This window comes from Nyctereutes procyonoides, unplaced genomic scaffold (genome assembly GCF_905146905.1).
Source record: "Nyctereutes procyonoides isolate TBG_1078 unplaced genomic scaffold, NYPRO_anot_genome, whole genome shotgun sequence".
Taxonomy (NCBI): domain Eukaryota; kingdom Metazoa; phylum Chordata; class Mammalia; order Carnivora; family Canidae; genus Nyctereutes; species Nyctereutes procyonoides.
Window position 1 is genome coordinate 39,927,637 of NW_026575024.1, and position 19,182 is coordinate 39,946,818.

Genomic DNA, 19,182 nt, shown 5'->3' on the forward strand with positions numbered 1-19,182 from the left:
AGTAAGTAAATATGCTAATAGTTATAAATAAGCCAGGATAATAGCACCAATATATGAGAAGTTCAAGGTCATATTTGACACTTGATATATCTACCAAGAATGTTTTAGGTGTGCTGCACATCTTTTTCCTATTTTTCAAGACTCTGTAGTTTAAGTAGTGGTATCAGGATGAAATAAAGCAGAGGAAAAGATTTAAAGAATTGTAATGGCCTGGGAACCATGTCCTGGCTTATCTAATTTAAACCTAGTGGGTAGACAGTGAGATCCTTTCCCATTGATTTAGAGTCTGTATTCAAAGATGATTTCTAAGCTCAACTTACTATAAAACTTATTAAAATAAAGTGATAAATATATAGGTTTGAAATATGTGAGGAATGACTCTGATTGGGACCACTGGTCTCAGTGCTTACAACTTACATGGTAAATGTGTTAAAAGGGGAAATATTGACGTGTGTTTCCTCTGTGTTCAAACTACTCAGGCTTTATGGGAAATAATAAAGCTTTACAACTTGTTGTTCACAAATAGGATACTAGGGACTTGCAGCAACAAGAGAATCTATTTATTATTTTGTGTTAGAGTGATTGGGGCCATCTTCTGCTTTATGAACCCCCAGAGTTCACTGCTGCTTGGGGTAGAGAAGAAAATAGCATGATAGTGCTTAGAGAATATTAATTTGCCATAAAGAGAATTTCCTTTTATTACAAGGAAGATAATTATCTGACCACTAGGCAGTGGAGCAGCATTCACCATTAACCTCAATATTGCCAGATGGAGTAAAGGCACAACCCATCCCATCAGGCTTTTAGGACTTCTGATAAAAGGCTTAAAAATACAGATACAGTTTTCTGCTGAGGAATAATCCCTGTATCCAGAATTTGTAGCATCTTCTTGGTCCTGAGACCATGGCATTCAGGTAATTAAAAAAAAAAAAAGGAAGGATGGACCAGGGATATGAGAGACGGAGAAGAAAAAAAAACATAGCCATACTAGCATCTTCCCTGCTTTTGGCAAGAATTACATATTCATAGACATTCTTCTTCACCTCCTTTTCCCCAGAGCCACCTAAAAAACAGAAAAGTATCTAGTGGAGCCCCTCCTTCAGCCCCACTCCTATTGAATGTAAGCATGTATTTATTTGTGAAGGCATTTAAGCCAGCCATTTATGTCTTTCTATCTCTCTATTTTAGATGGTCAATTTTTCAATTGCTCATTCCAAGTAGCTACTAAAACTATTAATCTGGAAAATATATTTCTCTTCTCATTGCTGGATATTAGAGTCTGTAAAGGTTGATCCTTAGTCTGAAGAAATGTGACTCAGTGGTCTAAATTGGTACACTGTCTCCTGGTTCTAGTTCTTTTACAGCACTCTGAGTGTTTACATCTACCACTGGGTGAGCAAAAATCAGTCTTCACTTAGTGTCTACTTCTGTCAAGTCTTATTTGCAACCCCCATGGACTACCTGCATCAGTTTCACTCACTAGTTATGTTCAGGGGCCTTCCCCAGGGAATCTACCATATAGCCTGAAATCTCTGTCTCTTTTGTTGGAAGACAGAACAATTCTTATTGGCATTTGTGCCTCAGAGAGGGAATGAAGCAATATGCTGAAATTCAGCCCATCTCTTCATTGCTGCAGGTACCTCTGTATTCACTTATTTGTGGAGCCAAGTCGACACTAAACGAGTGTAGTAGGGATATCGGCTTATCGATTCCAATCACCTTCTGAACCTAGAAGGGACTTCTTCTGACAGGCATTGATGTGTCCCACTTTAACACATTCTTTAGATTTCCATAGTGATTTTAACAGATGCTCCATATGGGCATCTCTTTAATAGGCCAGGTTTCCATTGCCCACCTGCCTGACTGTATGGCCAGACCATTGGCTATTGGCCATTCGTTGGTAAAAAACAGAAAATAGGGGCTTTTTATCTTAGAGCAGCACCAAACTGATTTTTTTTTCACCTTCCTCTATTGGAATTGTTGCCTTCCAAACAGAATATTGTCTATTCACCATGGAACTGCTGTCCACACATTAAGTGGCTCTATGTTGGTTGGTTAAGAGCTGTTTATAGGACACTGTCCAAGTGATGATAGAATCTGGCAACTCCTCATTCAGTTCTGAAGTTAATCGTAGGGGATATGAGGCTCCCTGCTCATGAATATCTTCTCCTTGCATTCCCCTGTAGCATGTTCCTATATAAACCATTTCTATTTTATTAGGGAACTCATCTGGGCACTGCCTTCCTATCAGAGTATTTCTCTAACATTATGCAACACATTATGTGTATTTCAGGCTTCAAGATTATTTTATGTCCTTCAGTCATAAAGGTAATTTCAATTAATATCTAATAGCAAGCTAGTAATTTTCCCTCAAAGGGAAATTCTGTAGTCCAAAGTCCCATAGCTATCTTTGGTGAGGGATTAACTAGCTTTTGCCATAAGCTCCAATCCACACTCCACAATGGGATATTTTATAGAGAATTTGTTCTTATCAGCACTCTGAGTTCTAATCTAAACTGTGTGAGTCTGGGCAATCTTATCCATTCCTATTTAGTAGATCCAGTTAATACTGCTTGAGGAACAGATTTGTATACCTTCTCTTTTATAATACTATGTTATGAAAAACATCCCTTAAATACAGTGTCCATCCCCATAATACACTCGGATAGTAGACATGCAACCACTTCTTGTGAAGCCTGCTCAAACATACCAATTCTCTAAACTGTCAGCTTAATCCCCTCAACCCTTACATTTCTAACTGTAGCCTCCATTAGGACTTCATTAACAGGTTTTTACTTTACAGCCTAGATAGGGGGAGTTTTCCTCAGCCAGACATCATATCCATTCCATAAAATATTCAGGTCAAGATACAACCTCTTCACATAAAGCCTATTTAAATATTCCAACTTTCATAATCCTAGCCTTTACATTTTTATATTCTAAATCTAATTGTAGTCCACTTCCAGGCTTCACCAGTGAGTTTTGGTACCACAGTTCTTGTGGCTTTCCTATCTAGGAAATCCAGTAACTTCTCTTCACCTCCGACCATTTTAACCATATATATATATATATATATATATATATATATATATATATATATAGCTTTGGGTTTCCAGTGAAGGGTCAAGATAGGGGACCTTGCCTTTTTTGCCAATATTTATCTTAACTAATCTACTTGACTGTTGCCCCATGCCATTCCAGGTCTGATTTTTCATTGTAATCTTTGCCTTCTGGCTTTTAAAATTCCTCCAAATTAGAATAAAATAGACTTATTTGGGGCCTTTTAATGTTGGAGGACATGCAGGGAGGCCCTTTGGTCCACCCAGTCTTTAATAGTACTTTATTAAGACCTTTGTTTCTTAAGAGTTTATTTAGTTGAAAGAGAGTGAGCCAGAGAGAGAACACAAGTGGGGAGGGACAGAGGGAGAAGCAGGCACCCAGCCGAGCAGGGAGCCCCACACTCCATCTTGGGACTCCAGGATCATGACCTGAGCTAGAGGCAGACACTCAACCAACTAAGGCACCCAGGCACCCATAAGAGTTTTTTCAAACTCATCAATCTCCATGTTATTCATGCCTTTCCTTAATAACCATCTAAAGATTTGCACCCTTCTGGGATTCCACTCTTGAATTTCCTCTTTCTTTTTCCTTTGTTTCACCACCATTGTTTACTATATTCACCCCATTTGTTAACCATTTTAAAACATTTCTACAATGCTAGGAGAAGTCCCTTGACCCTTCCCTCTGCCTCTCTGCATTCTCTTGTTGATTAATCTAGTATTTTTATTAGCATCCTTAAGACTAATGAGGGGAAGATGAAACAGCAAATTTGATAAGGCTTCTCAGACTGTTGCTTGATATTGTAGCGGTAAATGGATGTTCATGCAAAAGAGCCCCCTTTAATTGCAGAATTCACGTTGACCTGGATAATGGGCAGATTCAGTAAGTGGTTACCCCAGTTGTCATAAAACCAGTCCCACCTGGTTTAAACATGAAACATATAAACCGTCTCATCTGGAGTGTTCCACATGACATTTATAGAGGGACTTGGGCAGTTCCGCTTCTCAGAGTCAATAGATCTTACAGTAGAGTTCATCCAATATACCATGCTGGCTGTTACCTTGGGCATAACTTGTTTATATATTAACAAGCCATCTGTGACTATTATATATAGCCATCTGTGACTATTTTTCATTGAGCTGTGAGTCCTGTACCAACCTAAACATGTTTTTCTACCCTGCAGCATTCAAAACAAAAGAATGTGCCCCTAAATTATCCACTTTCACAACCCATTTTAGTAAAGATTCTTCAAGAACCTGATGGCATAGATCCGCAAAATAAGACAACTCCTTCACAGAATATCCACTGGTTTCAGTAGTTTCATGATTTTGTCATCTTCCCCACCCCCAACATTGACTACCTTCTCGGTAGCCACAGGTATTTTCCATTGTCCTGGTATGATTTTTCCCTTTGTAGGCAGCTTTGAGACTAGTGGCCTTCTCACCACCTCCCAGCTAAAAATTGAGGGTTCCGTGATCCTTTCCTCAGATTTGATAATTTGCTAGAATAGCTCACAGAACTGAGGAACACTCTACCTACTATTACTGATTTCTTGTAAAGGATACAATTCAGAAACAGTCAAATGGAGGAAATGCAGAGGGCAAGATATGGAGTGTATGGAACTGGTCAGTACCCAATGTGGTCAACCTGGAAGTATTCTAAAGTCCATTGTTTAGAGCTTCATTATCTAGACATGGTTGACTAAATCACTGGCCATTAATTAACTTAATCTCTAACCCCTCTTGCTCCCTAGAGTTTAGAGGGTGGGGCTGAACATTTTAACTCTCTAATCACATGGTACCTCTGGTGACCAATCCTCCCATCCTGAAGCTATTTAAACATCAACTTATGAGTTATAAACTCAGGTATGGTTGAAAGGGGCTTGTTATGAAAAACAGATGTTTCTATCATACACATTACTAGGAAATTCCAGGGGTTTTAGAAGCTCGGTGTCAGGAACCAGAAACAAAGACCAAAGACATACATTTATTATTATTATTATTATTATAGCCATCAGTCTCACAACTTAGCCATATATATGCAAAAATATGCTTAAGTATATGTACTAATAATACATATCCTCATATCTAAATGAAAACTAATTTCTTTTCTAGAAGGATCTGGTTTTACCACAGAACTTTGAATCTGGAAGTTGGGGTTAACTTATTCTTACATTAAAAGAACATTAGGGGTATTCTTTGAGAGATGAGATTTAACCATGACTTTTTTGTGTGTGATATATACTCACACTATAGTTTAAGGAAAAGTTATCTTTAGCATCTTATATTCATGTAAAAGTCCTAGGTGCTATTTTTAAGTAAGGTGCCATATAGTATTAAATTACAAAATATTATATACTTTTAGTATATAATTTTATAGAAATATTTCAGAAATTTAAGTAATAGAGCTTTCAGATCTTAACTCTCTAGCATAAGGCAAAACAAAAGTTCCATTTGTGAAGCTGAATATCACTCAATTATTCAGTTATTCTTGGATGTAGATGGGTAAACTTGTTCTTTTACAGTTAGGCCATATGGTGTTCATTTATTTTTCTGTGATAGATGTGCCAGATAGCCAAAACCTTTGCTTATTAGTACCTTAGGGGAAAGAGGATCTGTGACATGTGTACTTATTTTATGCCATTCTATCCACGTTGTACAAAATACATTTAAATAGGGCAACTAAATTGCTTACAGTAGTAAAATATGTTTCCCTCAGTGAATGTTGGTACTTTTTGATGCATGCTGATTTAGGTTCTGACACAGTCATAATCTACATACCAAACATATGCACTTAGCTTTCAAAACAAACTGTCACTGCTGGAGCTTTGGGAGTGAGCTAGTTTGCCAAAACAGTATCTCCTTCTTCCTCTCCAGAGAAAGGGCTTATCACTGATGGCCTAGGGGCCCTTGTCTTTTAAACTTCAGAGTGAACTTTCCAAGTAATAAAAATGCATCCTTGTAGCATGGCAAAAATTTGAGACTCTGACTCATCTTTCTTGTCTTCGATGAGAGACTGCGGTCATGAGGCTTACAGTTTATTTTTTTTTTAAGATTTATTTATTTATTCATGAGAGACAGACAGAGAGAGAGAGAGAGAGAGAGAGAGAGAGGCAGAGACATAGGCAGAGGGAGAATCAGGCTTTCGCAGGAACTGGATGCAGGACTCAATCCCAGATCCCGGGATCACAACCTGAGCCGAAGGCAGCTGCCCAACCGCTGAGCCACCTAGGCGTCCCAAGGCTTACCGTTTAAAAGATAAACAATAAATCTACTGAAACATTGATATTTAAAACTGTACAAAGTAGAAGTAGAAAGCAATGTCATTAATTTTACCATTGCAATGGATGGATAAAAAAACAAGTATATTAAAAAATGATTTCTATTGTCATGAAGCACTCAGGTTTCTCTTCTATCTTTTGCATTTCTGTATGTCTTTAGTATCTACATATATTTTGTAGACACTTTCTACCTAAAACTTTCTGGTATTTCAAATGTAGGGATTACATGGTTATTCACCCTTTTTTAAACTTTCATTCTATTTTGAGTCTAAATTGAAGCTTTTTAAGGTCTTGTATGTTCTTCCTGTCACTCTTGAATATCTATACTTCTAAAAGATGATGCTGGATTCTTGATAACTGTGTCCTTCAAGTTTGCTCATAGGGTGATGCCACTTGACTGAAAAATCCTCTTGGTAATCCAGTAATTAAATCCTTCTAGCTGAGGCCCAAGAAACATCTCTTGTGCTGAGTGCACTGTACAGTAAATTACATTATAATGAGGTTTTAACTTATTTGTTAGATGATAGAATGGGACTTTTACTGTTGCAAATCATTAGAATTTGATGCTATAAAGCAAGACTTGGTGCTGTGGACAAGAGCTAGTACAATCATGTCTTCTTATAATAATCATATCAATGTATTCAAGGTAGTTTCCCTAAATGGAGAAATACCCTTGTGAAGAAAATGTAAGGCAATTTCATGAAGCAGGCTGTTGATCAATTTCTGTATGTCACTGAGTTCTGTGTGTCAGGCCCTATTGTAGATACCTATTGTAAAAGTACCTCATTTTTATCTTCAAAGCAACCTTGTGTGATAGATTCCATTATCATCCCCATTTTATACATGAGGAAAATCAGGCACAGAGAGGTTAAATAACTTTCCTAAGATCTCACAGTTGGTAAGAGAGGAGTGAGAGGATTCTTTTTTTTTTTTTCAAGATTATGTTTATTTATTCATGAGAGAGAGTGAGAGAGAGAAAGAAAGAGAGAGGCAGAGAAGTAGACAAAGGGAGAAGCAGGCTCCATGCAGGGAGCCCGATGTGGGAATCAATCCTAGGACTCCAGGATCACACCCTGGGCCACAGGGAGGTGCTAAATCTCTGAGCCACCCAGGGATCCCCTGGAGTGAGGATTCAGACTCAGGCAGTCCCACTCCATAGCTTTGCACTCAAACAAGATTTGATCTCTTCCTTAGGTATGGATATTTGCTTATCTATGAGTTAATTTTATTGATCTTATTTCTCTTTGATTTCCTTCCCTGTTTTATGAAAGTTGATGATATATATAGAAAGCTTTATTTGTTTAAAAAATGTTTAAGAAGACACCTGGGTGGCTCAGCGGTTGAGTGTTGCCTTTGGCTCAGGGTGTGATTCCAGAGCTCCGGGATCGAGTCCCACATCGGGCTCTTTGCTTGGAGCCTGCTTCTCCCTCTGCCTGTGTCTCTGCCTTCTCTCTGTGTCTGTCATGAATAAATAAATAAAATCTTTAAAAAAAAATGTTTAAGCTCAGAAGTTTAAGCTCAGAAAAGTACTGAGAAAAATAAGTCTCCATGCATCAACTACCAATATTTTTTAAAGATCTATTAATATTTTGGCCTCTTTATTTCCACTCATTGTTTAAAAAAGAAAAGAAAGACATTTTTGACAAAATTCTTCTCCTCAATCCCATTCTTTCCTTTTCTCTTTCCCATTCCTTGGCCAGAGCAAATCACAGCTGGATTTAATAAAAATTAAAATTAAAAATAAAAATTTCTAGACTATATTTTTTATATTTCTACCACAGATACAAAAATATCCATAAACCTTATACACTATGGCTTTATGTGTTTAAATGTACATATAAGGCATCACATTGTACAGACTATATGTTTCTCTACCTTTTTATCCAATATTTTGAAACATTTCCATAGTGCTTTATCTAGCTATATTGCATTATTAGTTGCTGTATTTAATTCCATCTAATAGGTATGCCATATTTTATGTGCTGATTTTCTTACCAAAGTTGAAAAGGTGCTTTCCAACATTTTCCTATTATAGACAATGCTGAACACCTTTTGACTCATATACATGTGCCTCCTCAAGTGGATTGCTGGTGGGAGGGCTATACAGTTTACTCTAGCAGTGAGCATAGGACAATTTGAGAATTAAAGGAAATAATCAGCAAGTGCATTACTATCAGATTAATGATAATGGTTAATAATGACGATTAATAATAAATTCCACTGCTAACAGATAATCTGTGCCCATGCTTTATGAAGCCCCAACAAATAAATGTTAGGTTTATGTGAGGTTTAATAAAGAGAACTGTGAGCTAAGAGGCAAGAGACCTGGATTTTCTCCCCAGCTGTGCTCTAACCTAGTTTTATGCCATAAAACAATACATTAGTGGACTCTGAGTCTCATTTTTCTTAGCCAAAGATGGGAAATTTTTTTTCTTACTATTTTTTTTAGCGCTAGACTCTCTGAGTTCAGGCTTGGCCAGGTTTTCTTTAATGTTAACACACCTGCTCATCATTGAACTAAATGATCCATAGGCCCAACTAAGTCTGTTATACCTCTAGGATTCCCCTGAATGGGGGACACATTCCTAATTCCAGAGTTGAGGCATTTGGTTCTTTTGGTCTCTCAGCTTATTGTTCCCTTTCCTGTCGTATAAATATTCCAGTTCTCTTGGAGAGAGACAAGAATGCCTGGAAAGGGCAATCCTGAACCATGCGCGACCCCCAGATTCCTCAAGGACATCAGGGTTCAGTTATCCTCAGTATTATCTGGCTTGATTACCGCAGTGTTGATTGTCTCTTTACTCCTCCTGCTTGATTTTTTCCACCCTGGACCATTGTAACCTGAGCTTATGACAGGATCTTCTTAACAGGGGAAACTCAAACAAAGATACTGATCCATTCAAATCTTGTCTCTTCTACCCCTAGCCCAATTCTATAGGTTTCAAAGGTTCTTCCTGACCTCCTGGAGCTCAGGCTCATAAAGCTGCTCTGGACCCTCATGGCATTTGTCATTTGAACCTATTAGTGCAAGACAGCATGTGATTACTCATATTCTTACCTTTGTGTTCCTCCTCCTTCTAATCCTAAAATGAACTGCCAAAAGTCAGGAACCCTTGTCTTGTGTTGCCTTTTTTTTTTTTTTTTTTAATGTTTCTCAGTGCCTAGGGTGGAACTAGCACAGAATATACACATGTAGCAAGTGTTCGTTGAATGAATAACATAGTCTTACTAGGTCCATACCCCACCACCCCCAGGCCAGATTTTTGTGGATGTCAGGCATCTTGCTTCTTTGCCTTTTAATTAACTTTCCATTAGGCTTACAGTTGTTGGTGACCTCCTAAGAGCCTGTCAGTCAGTCAGAAGGTTACAGACTGGGCTATGCAGTTTGTTATAGGGTTAATATAAAGAAATGCTTTCTCTGGTCACGCTTTCAGAATATTTCAGGCAAATTGGCAGAAGTAAGTAGGAATACAAATGTGTGGGGAAGTAGAAATTTGAATTTTCGATTTCTATCTAATATTTTTAATTACAAATTTACCCATATCATTGTTTTATTGTCAAAAATTATATGAATTTAAAAATAAACTCATATACTAATGATTCCAAATGTTTTGCTTCAAATATTTTTGCCATATTTTCCCCTTGTGAGATGAAGTCTACATTAATTTTCTTTGTTTCTTCTCTCTCTGTCTCTCTCTTTGGAATCAAACTGATTGAAATACAAATTTTAAAATTCTCTATTTTTTTAGTTAAATATCTCATATGATTAAAAACTGGTAGATGCTCTCAAGTGAGTGAAACTGACAACTTATAGTTTTGTTCAGTAAATGACTAATTCTCCTAAATTTAAAAGCTGTGGCTCCACTTTTAACTTTCTTTGTGAAATGAAGATGAATACTTGTGGCCTCTCACTTCCAAAACTTACAGCAACTGAGGGCTTTATTACTTATTTCATGAGTTTTAAGACCAGGAAACTTTTTCCCCCTCAACAGTATAGCATTCTATTTGTCATTTGTTTGAACCTGTTTAGTGAGTATTGATTTGTAAAATATATTCCCAAAAGCTTATTACTCAGATTCAGTTCTTTTCAAGCTGTGTACAATCTGGTTGGGCAGAAGAGGTCTCCCCGTTTGCTCTGCTTTATTCTTCCTAAATTGACTTTATCATTGTCCCTCCAGTTGTCTCCAGAGTTCATCACAGATGATCTCCTTTTGTTGGCAGAAAGCAAGCAGTGCAGAGACTGCGGGGAACAATTGCTGAACGGTTCCTTTTTCAATTCAGGTTTCATTCTAATTTTAACTTATTTTGTGCTGCTGTAGAAAAGCTGTTTGCCTGAAATGAGGAGAATAAATACATGATATCCTACATGGGGAGTTTGCAAAGTTGGATGCAGAAGTCTAGGAGCTAAAATTTAGATCTAAGTCACGAATTCTTTCTTTCTTTCCCTCTTCCCTTTTTATTCTGCTTTTTCCCAAGGTGATGGGATTGACAGGGTTGGCAAGTGAAAGAAGAGGATGCAAGATTTTATACATTTGTTTATTCCTCTCTTTTCAAAACATGTGACAGTGTAGAATTTAGCATAATTCCAATCAGCCTCTAAAAGATGGAGGTGGCAGCCACATGGAATCAGCTTCCTGACCTTTGTAGTGTCCAGAAGGTTTCTTGGAATAGCAATGAGAGTAAAAGCTTACCCCTTGCCCAGGAGACCCATAGGGACAAGCTCCAGTAATTTTGTTGAGGTTCCCTGCATTAGAACCAAGGTATACTGGTTCTAAATATGAAACAATTTGAATAGAATTCTGTATGTTTTATATGTATACATTTTATCTTGTATTTCTATGTATACATTTCCACAGGGGAGCCTCAGTTTTCTTTCTGAAAGTATAAAGGCTGGGACTGTGTTTCCAATATCTCTCTTCTTGCCTCCCTGGAGCTGTCTTGATTTTTAGTGTTAGTGTAGCTTTCAGTGCTGAGCCCCTTCTAGGATGATACTCCGCACAGGCACAAAGGTCAAAGTGAATTCCCTACTTCTACCAGTATTGCATTCAGACTCAGCAGGCACATTTTTTACTTTTGAATGAAAACTTATAACCAAACCACACATATGTAAATATGATAGGGAAGAGGGTCATCTCAACTATTTGTTAAAACAAATCATGAGCCCACACAAGAGAAAGATTAACTTCTCTATCATTAGCAGTTCACACATACAACAAATATTCAGTTAGGTATTATCTTAGATTCTACATTAAAACAATGCTAATAATATTTGAGTTAATAAAAATGCTCAAATGTCTAACAATTAGAAATTTCTAGTTATATGAAGGCAACATAGCCTAGTGGTAAAGAACTCTCTAGACCTGGAAACCTTGGTTTGAGCTTTGCTTTTCATCTAACCAGCTATATGTGCTTAGGAAATTATTGAACTCTAGACTTCAGTTTCCTCATCTATAAAATACATTAGGATTGTTCTGAGAATTAAATGGGATGACATGTATGACATTTACCACAGTAGCTGAAACTCACTAAGCGTATCAGTATTAGCTAGGGATAGCATTTAAATCACTTTCCTGTTTATTATGACGTTCAATTTTCCTGACAGCCTTGTAATGTAATATATACTACAGGTAGAAAATTGTTTCTGTAAAGGGCCAGAGAGTAAATATATTTGGCTTTGTGGACCACTGCAGCTAACTCAGCTCTACCCCACTGGTGTGAAAGAAGCCAAAGGCAATATAAATGAAGGGATGTATCTGTGTTCCAGTAAAACTTTATTTACAAAAACAGGTGGCAGGTAGATTTGTCCCAGGGACTGTAGTCTGCTGATTCTTGACAACTCCCTATTTGCTGTTATCTGAGTTTTATAAATAAGAACATGGAGGCAAATTGTTAGGAGATTGCCCATGAGCCCATTGCTGATTAGCAGTATATGTCAAAGTAATATGTATTGTTATTTTTCAGTTCAGGGCTTTCCTGCAGAATAGTTTATGATGGCCATTTCTTATCTAGTGATCACCCGCATTACCTGAGAAATAGACTTTTTTGCATTATTGGTTAGAACATGGGGTTCCTATGAGCTTTCTGTTTTTACTTTGTTTTGTGGCCAAGTCTTCAATTTTAAACATCAAGGCAACCTTTTTTTGCTAGCATGCAAATCCATCATAAGAAGAAATGGGCAAAAGCAGATGCCTATATCAGTCCTAATCAAGGGCATGTAGAGCCTCAGATCAGTTTTTAAGACTTGTCTCTAGTTGTAATAACACTTAAAATGTATTTTTTCATTCAAAAATGTATTTCTGGTTCTGTATCTTTTTTTTTTCTGGTTCTGTATCTTTGTTTTTTTTATTTTTATTTTTTTTTAACAATAGTCATACAGAGAGAGAGAGAGAGAGAGAGGCAGAGACAAAGGCAGAGGGAGAAGCAGGCTCCATGCACTGGGAACCTGACATGGGATTCGATCCCGGGTCTCCAGGATCACGCCCTGGGCCAAAGGCAGGCGCCAAACCGCTGTGCCACCCAGGGATCCCTGGTTCTGTATCTTTAAAAGAAAGGGCTTATTTGGGGGATATGGATCAAAATGCTGAAAAAATAACCTGTAAGATACTTTCATGGAACAAGTTCTAACTTTAGAGTTTTTGGTTTTTATTTTTTGGTTAAGGAAATCCCTAGAGAGGAGCATGAAGTCTATGGCTTGCACAGTCTTTTACACATGGTTCTAGGATACACATTCATACCATATATGTAGAATTCATACATACTGTCTCACACAGGCATACTTGATCCCTTTTTGTTTCTCTGTGTCATACATACACACACTTATACATGAAGTAAAGAGGGTATTTGGGTATCTAAAAAAATATATTCTCTAAACTCTCAGAGTCTGCTCCTTAGAGATTGCCTCAGGCTATTATTCTGATTCAACCTATATATATTTAGATTTAAATTGAATAGACTTGGTATCAAATTTCTCAACCTACCACAAATTAGAAGCAATAAATAGGGAAAGAGGTATTGTTAGTAAAGGGTGACTGCCTGCAAGGAGAGGTGACAGCTGATGTTTGGATCCCAAAAGAAGTAACCAGAAAACCGAAAAACCATACTATGATAACTATTGAATCCATTATTAATATATAATATACATTACACACTGATTACTTAACAGAAATAAGTATAGTATCTTTTAGGATTACGTTGCTCTAAAGTTGTTCTAATAATTAGACGTTTTGACTTTTAGCATGTTAAATCCAGTTTTCTGGTAAATTCACTCGTCTAACACCTCTTTTTCTGAAGTTGGATAAATGTGCAATTTTCACATATTCATAAATATGTTATAGTCTAGAATTCACCTTTCAAATAAGAATATTAATTTCGGGATACCTGGGTGGCTCAGGGGTTGAGCTCCTGCCTTTGGCTCAGGGCATGATCCTGGGGTTCCGGGATCGAGTCCCACATCGGGCTCCCTGCATGGAGCCTGCTCCTCTCTTTGCCTATGTCTCTGCCTCTTTCTCTTTGTGTCTCTCATGAATAAATAAATAAAATCTTTTTAAAAAGAATATTAATATCATGTTTTTAAACACATTTCCTAATTGATCAGCTATATTTATGATCATTTATATATTTCTTCATGCCAGACAGAATTAGAAATAGCTCTTCACTCAGCTGAGTGATATTGTGTCTATTAGTTTAGGATAAATCTAGGGACAGCAGCAATGAGAAGAAAATTTACAACTTGATGAGGCAAACTACCTTGAATACCTCTGAGAATGAGGAAGTAAAGAAGACCTTGAATGGGCCAAAGCAGAGGCTTCAGCTATATTTACTTGATAAAACTGGATACTGCAATCCATAGGAAAACACAGCATGTGTTAGGGCTGGAAATGAAGTCCTACCTATCTGAACATGTATTCCTATTTTATCTACTCAGTCTTGGACTGGTGACAGTCAATTCATATTGAATAAGCTCCTTTAACTGAACGTTTAAAACATGAAGTTTAATGCCTTAAATAGTATTTAAAAAATCAAGTTCAGAGTAAGGGTGCAGTAAATATTTGGTTTGCAATTTCATCTTGTATGATGGGGAAAAAAGATAAGCACAGGGCTCATTGCCATATATGTAGAATTCCTAAAATAGTTATTGCTTCAATAAATACTCATAGAAGTGTAGTTCAAGTTTCAGATTTTTACATGTTATTGACTGAAACTCCCTTGAGGGAAAATTTAAAATTTAAGGTATCTTTTAACATGATTCAAATTACAGAGTTCACTTGGCATACTGGGTTTGACCGTTGTTTCTACCTTTTTGGGACACTCCCTCCTCATTGCCATTTTGTGTTCTGTTGCTTTGTCCATACAATACAGTTTTAAACTATTTATATAGTTATATTTATATAGTTTTATATTATTTAGTTTCATTTTTACTACCTTTACTTACACATTCATTAATTCTTATTGCCAGTAGTTAAAAAAACTTTCTAAACAAGCAAATGTCATTGAGCTCAGTAAGCATTTTTCAAAATTGATAATCCACTTTCTGCCTCCATATCTAGGCATACAATTATTTCTAAAAGTAGAGTCCCCATAGGCTCTTCTTCTAAGGGCTCACATTCTCATTGTTGATCAGCCTCTGCCATCTGTCCATAATTGCATTTCCCAATGGAGAGACTTTCCTACTAAGCATATTGGAGTTAGAATAGAGAGAGCGTAGGATCATTTTTATCTTTTCCTAAATTATACCCAAGTTTAGTACCAGGTTATGAATTTAAGCAAAGACTTGTTTGTACTCTAAGAATTGAGAAAATTGCTCAGATTTTTCTGGAGTGGCTCACAAGTTTTCTTCCTGGATGTTTGTTCAAAATAGACAACCATCTTTGATTTATTGGAGTCTCTTGCTAAAGCATAATTACAACTTCTAGACAATCCTTTTGATGTTAATTTCAGCTTTTTTTTAATTGAAAGAAAAGAAGAATGAATCATGTTTTCATCTTCATTCTGTAGTTCTTGAGGAATAATTTTATGTTGTTGAAGAAGTTAGAAACACCGAAGTTAATTATTATATAGGTTTTGGCAAAAGCAAAGTATATGAATTATTAGTCGTGTTGAAGAAACTCATTTTTCTTGAAACATAGAAAGAAGTTATCAATTCTAAAGATTAGGTACATTGCCAAAGACTTGACAAATATAATTAGCCTCCCTGTTACAAATGGGGTCCATATCCATCATGAGGTTTCTTCATTTCCCTTTCAGAACTGACCTAGTGCTTGTCTATGTGGTCAGTGAACTAAAAAAAGGGTCCATAGGTCTAGCCCTGCTCTTGGGCAAGTATCCCTTTCTGATAACTCTTCAACTCCTCCCTTCCCCCCACATATTTCCACTTGATTTACTGAAACAGTTGCATTGTTCTTTTGCCCAAATCCCAAGCATTCCCCAGAGAGCTGTTTTCACTTTCTGTAGAGCACTTACAGTTTATCTCTGTAAGAGAATAGTTTTGAGTTTGGCACTTAGTCTATTTATTTTTCATTCTAATAGGAATCACTTTGGAGCTAGCTAAGCCACCTTTAGTCAGCTAGTTAAGTGGTGCCCAGACCTCTTCCATCTGTATGAAACACTCACTTTTTCAGGTCAGAAGTTTAATGAAATTAGAGAAGAGAATTCTTTAAAACAATAATAATCGAAGACATTAATAGATTCAGGGAAATTTCACATCTATCTTTACAAGGTTAGACCTATTTTGCTAAAATTTTGAGTTTTATCTTTTTAATATGCCCCCAGGCCAGAATCACATAAATTGGTCAAATGTCTATATCTTTGGGTTGGAAATACACATTGAATTCATTCCTACACTTACACATAGAAAAAAAATTATTTTTAGTGGAAATTAGGTGGCTGAATGCCAGTGATACATAAAAATTAGTATGCATTATTTAAAATAAATTAATAAATTTATTGGTAAGCAGCCACATAACAATGCTTGCTTATTTTCACATGACATTAAATATTGCATATCTACAGTGATAGATATTGACAGATGGAACCGGTCAGCATTCTTTCTTTCTGTTTCTCACACCTGATACATGTTGAATACCTTGCATATTACGTTTCTTAAGTGAATAGTCTTTGTTGGGTCATTTAGAGAAGCTAATATCCAATGGGGCCAATCTTGATTTGACTATTTTACCACGCTTCAGTACATGAAAGTTACAAATAAACACTACACGATAGCTTCAGACTTTGCACTGATTCAAAAAGATTTTAATGAGAAAGGCCAACCTTTCTTGTTTCTTGGGCATTCAGAAACTTTTTGTGAGTTTGAGTTGTCACTGTCTCCTAATCTCTCAACTTTTTTTTTTCTGTTGCTTTCTAATCTTACTCAATTCGACTGTGGGGAAGAGAATACAATAGAGGGATTAATGGCTCAGTTCAGAGATGTTTGGTTACTGGACAATAGAAAAGGGAATTTTGTAGAAGTTCTTACCCTTCCTGTTTACATTCAATAATGTAACCATATATTGAAAAGATTACCAACAGTGGTTGTACTTTTCCAATTGTGATTCCCAAAGTCTTATTGTTAGGCATTCATCAAATAAAGAGAGAAGAAAAGAAAGAGAGAAAAGAAAAAAAATGATAAATTTGAGAAGTCAGTGCAGTTACAAAATGAGCCTAGAGGAAGGACTAAAAGAAGTGTGTTTGTGCATGTGTGTCTGAGCTTGTACATGAAATACATTTATGTACATAGAGTCAAGTTGATGAAGAGAGTTAAGGAGAAAGTATTAACTTTTTTGAGGTAATGACCTCACAGCTTTCTAAGTACTCACTGAGACTTAAATCTTTATATATAGTATGCTGCATAGATAGGCTGTCCCCATTTTTCAAATGAAGACATATAGAGTCTTAGAGGGGTGAGGAACTAGTTAAAAGATCTCTTAGAACATAAGTGGATGAATCAGGATTTGAATCCATATTATTTGTCACCCCAAAACCTCTTTTTTGTTTATTGGTGAAACCACAGTTATTGAAGTCACATTTGATATTACTCTGGAAATTTTGTCACATGTTATTTCATGAATTTTGCAAATCTGATCGGAGTATATGTAGACTTCCAAAACTCACATAGGTAAAGGTAAAGCGTACCTCAGAGCAAATCTTTTTTTTTTTAAACTTTTTTTTTTTTAATTTTTATTTATTTATGACAGTCACACAGATAGAGAGAGAGAGGCAGAGACACAGGCCGAGGGAGAAGCAGGCTCCATGCACCGGGAGCCCGACGTGGGATTCGATCCCGGGTCTCCAGGATCGCGCCCTGGGCCAAAGGTGGGTGCTAAACCGCTGCACCACCCAGGGATCCCCCCCTCAGAGCAAATCTTAAGCCATATTTATGTACTGAAAACCTACAAATGTACAAAGCATTGTGCAGGTACTAAGAATGGCATGAAAGAAAGAAATACATGACATGTTCCCTGCCACCAGTACCTTATTAACTAGATGAAGAAATAAAGCATATACACATATAAAAAGCTAATGACAATACCCTTATCAATTAATAATTTGGTATAGTAGAACAAGTCATGATTAATTGCCAAAAAGCATGGAATGCATGTGGAAGAAGTTAAGTGATCTGTTATGGACTGCAGTCATCTGGGAATTCTTAATAGAAAACAAGGAAGGTATTTAATCTGGATGGGAAAGGATGGGCAGAATTTAGGAAGTAAGGACAAAGGTGGGAGGTTAATTCAGGCTAGAGCACAAGTGTAAAGAGAGGCAGCACAGTAAGAGACAAAGATTATTATCCCTAGTGGGTCCAAGGACACAAACAAAAATGAGATCAATAAATCACTTTGGATAGAGAAGAACTTGGACAAATAGACTGGAGAAACGTGAGCTAAAAAGTCATGTTGTCAGCCCTTGAATGCCAGCATTGACTGAACCTGTTGCTCTGAAGGTGAGGCAAATGGACAGAAATAGAAAAATGATATGATCAGAGTTGTCCATTAAGAAAAGTATTTAGACAGTGGAGGGCAGAGAATGGATGTCTACAAGGGGAGGCAGCATGTGTAGCTCTGCTGCAGTGGGGCAGACCATGAGCTCACCTCACCATGTATACTTCTCACCACTGCTGCTCAGCCGGCTGTATGCAAGGAGCCCCCAATTCATCTGCCCATCTAGTCACCTCACAGTGGTCAGAGTGATCGTTGGAATATATTAGTTGCTTGTCACTCCCAACAAAAACTCTCAATATGGCCTATAAAGTTATTCTTATTTTCATTTCTGTGTCCTATTCTTAAACATGGCCTACAAGGTGTGGCTTTCCACCCTCTCTCTGGTCTTATCTTCCACTTTATTCACATGTTTTCTCTAAGCATGTTCAATTAAAAAAAAAAAAGTATCCTCATCTTTGTGTTCATCATGCTCCCTCCCATTGTAGGTCCTTTGCACATGGTATCCCCTCTTCCTGAAATGCTCTTCTTTCCCCTCACTGTCTTATAAATTTTTATTTATCTTTCAGATCAACCCAGTCTTCTTTCAGGACTTCTTTGACTAGGGTCAAATCTTTTCATCAAAGGATCTCATAGCCCTATGTCTCTCTCTCTCTCCTTTGTGCTTTTATTATATATACAGTTTCTACTTTTATCCAATTACTTGATTAATGTTGGTTTTCCCCAGGGACCACAATTTGGTTTTGCTTTTTGTTGAAGTTCAGAATCTAGCATATGCCTAGTCTATAGTAGAGTCTTACTAAATATATAGTGTGTGTCAGGGGATGGAGGAGGACTATAATGAAAATCTAGGATGTGAAAATTTCTGCATTTGAGGTCTTCAGTTATTGGAAATGTTATCTTTACATACCT

At 36.9% G+C, this 19,182-nt stretch overlaps 1 protein-coding gene across 1 annotated transcript in view; it reads left to right on the top strand.

Moving 5' to 3' along the window:
* The window catches only part of MACROD2 (mono-ADP ribosylhydrolase 2), a 1,896,077-nt gene that overhangs the window by 652,470 nt on the left and 1,224,425 nt on the right, over positions 1-19,182 (top strand). The window lies entirely within an intron of this gene.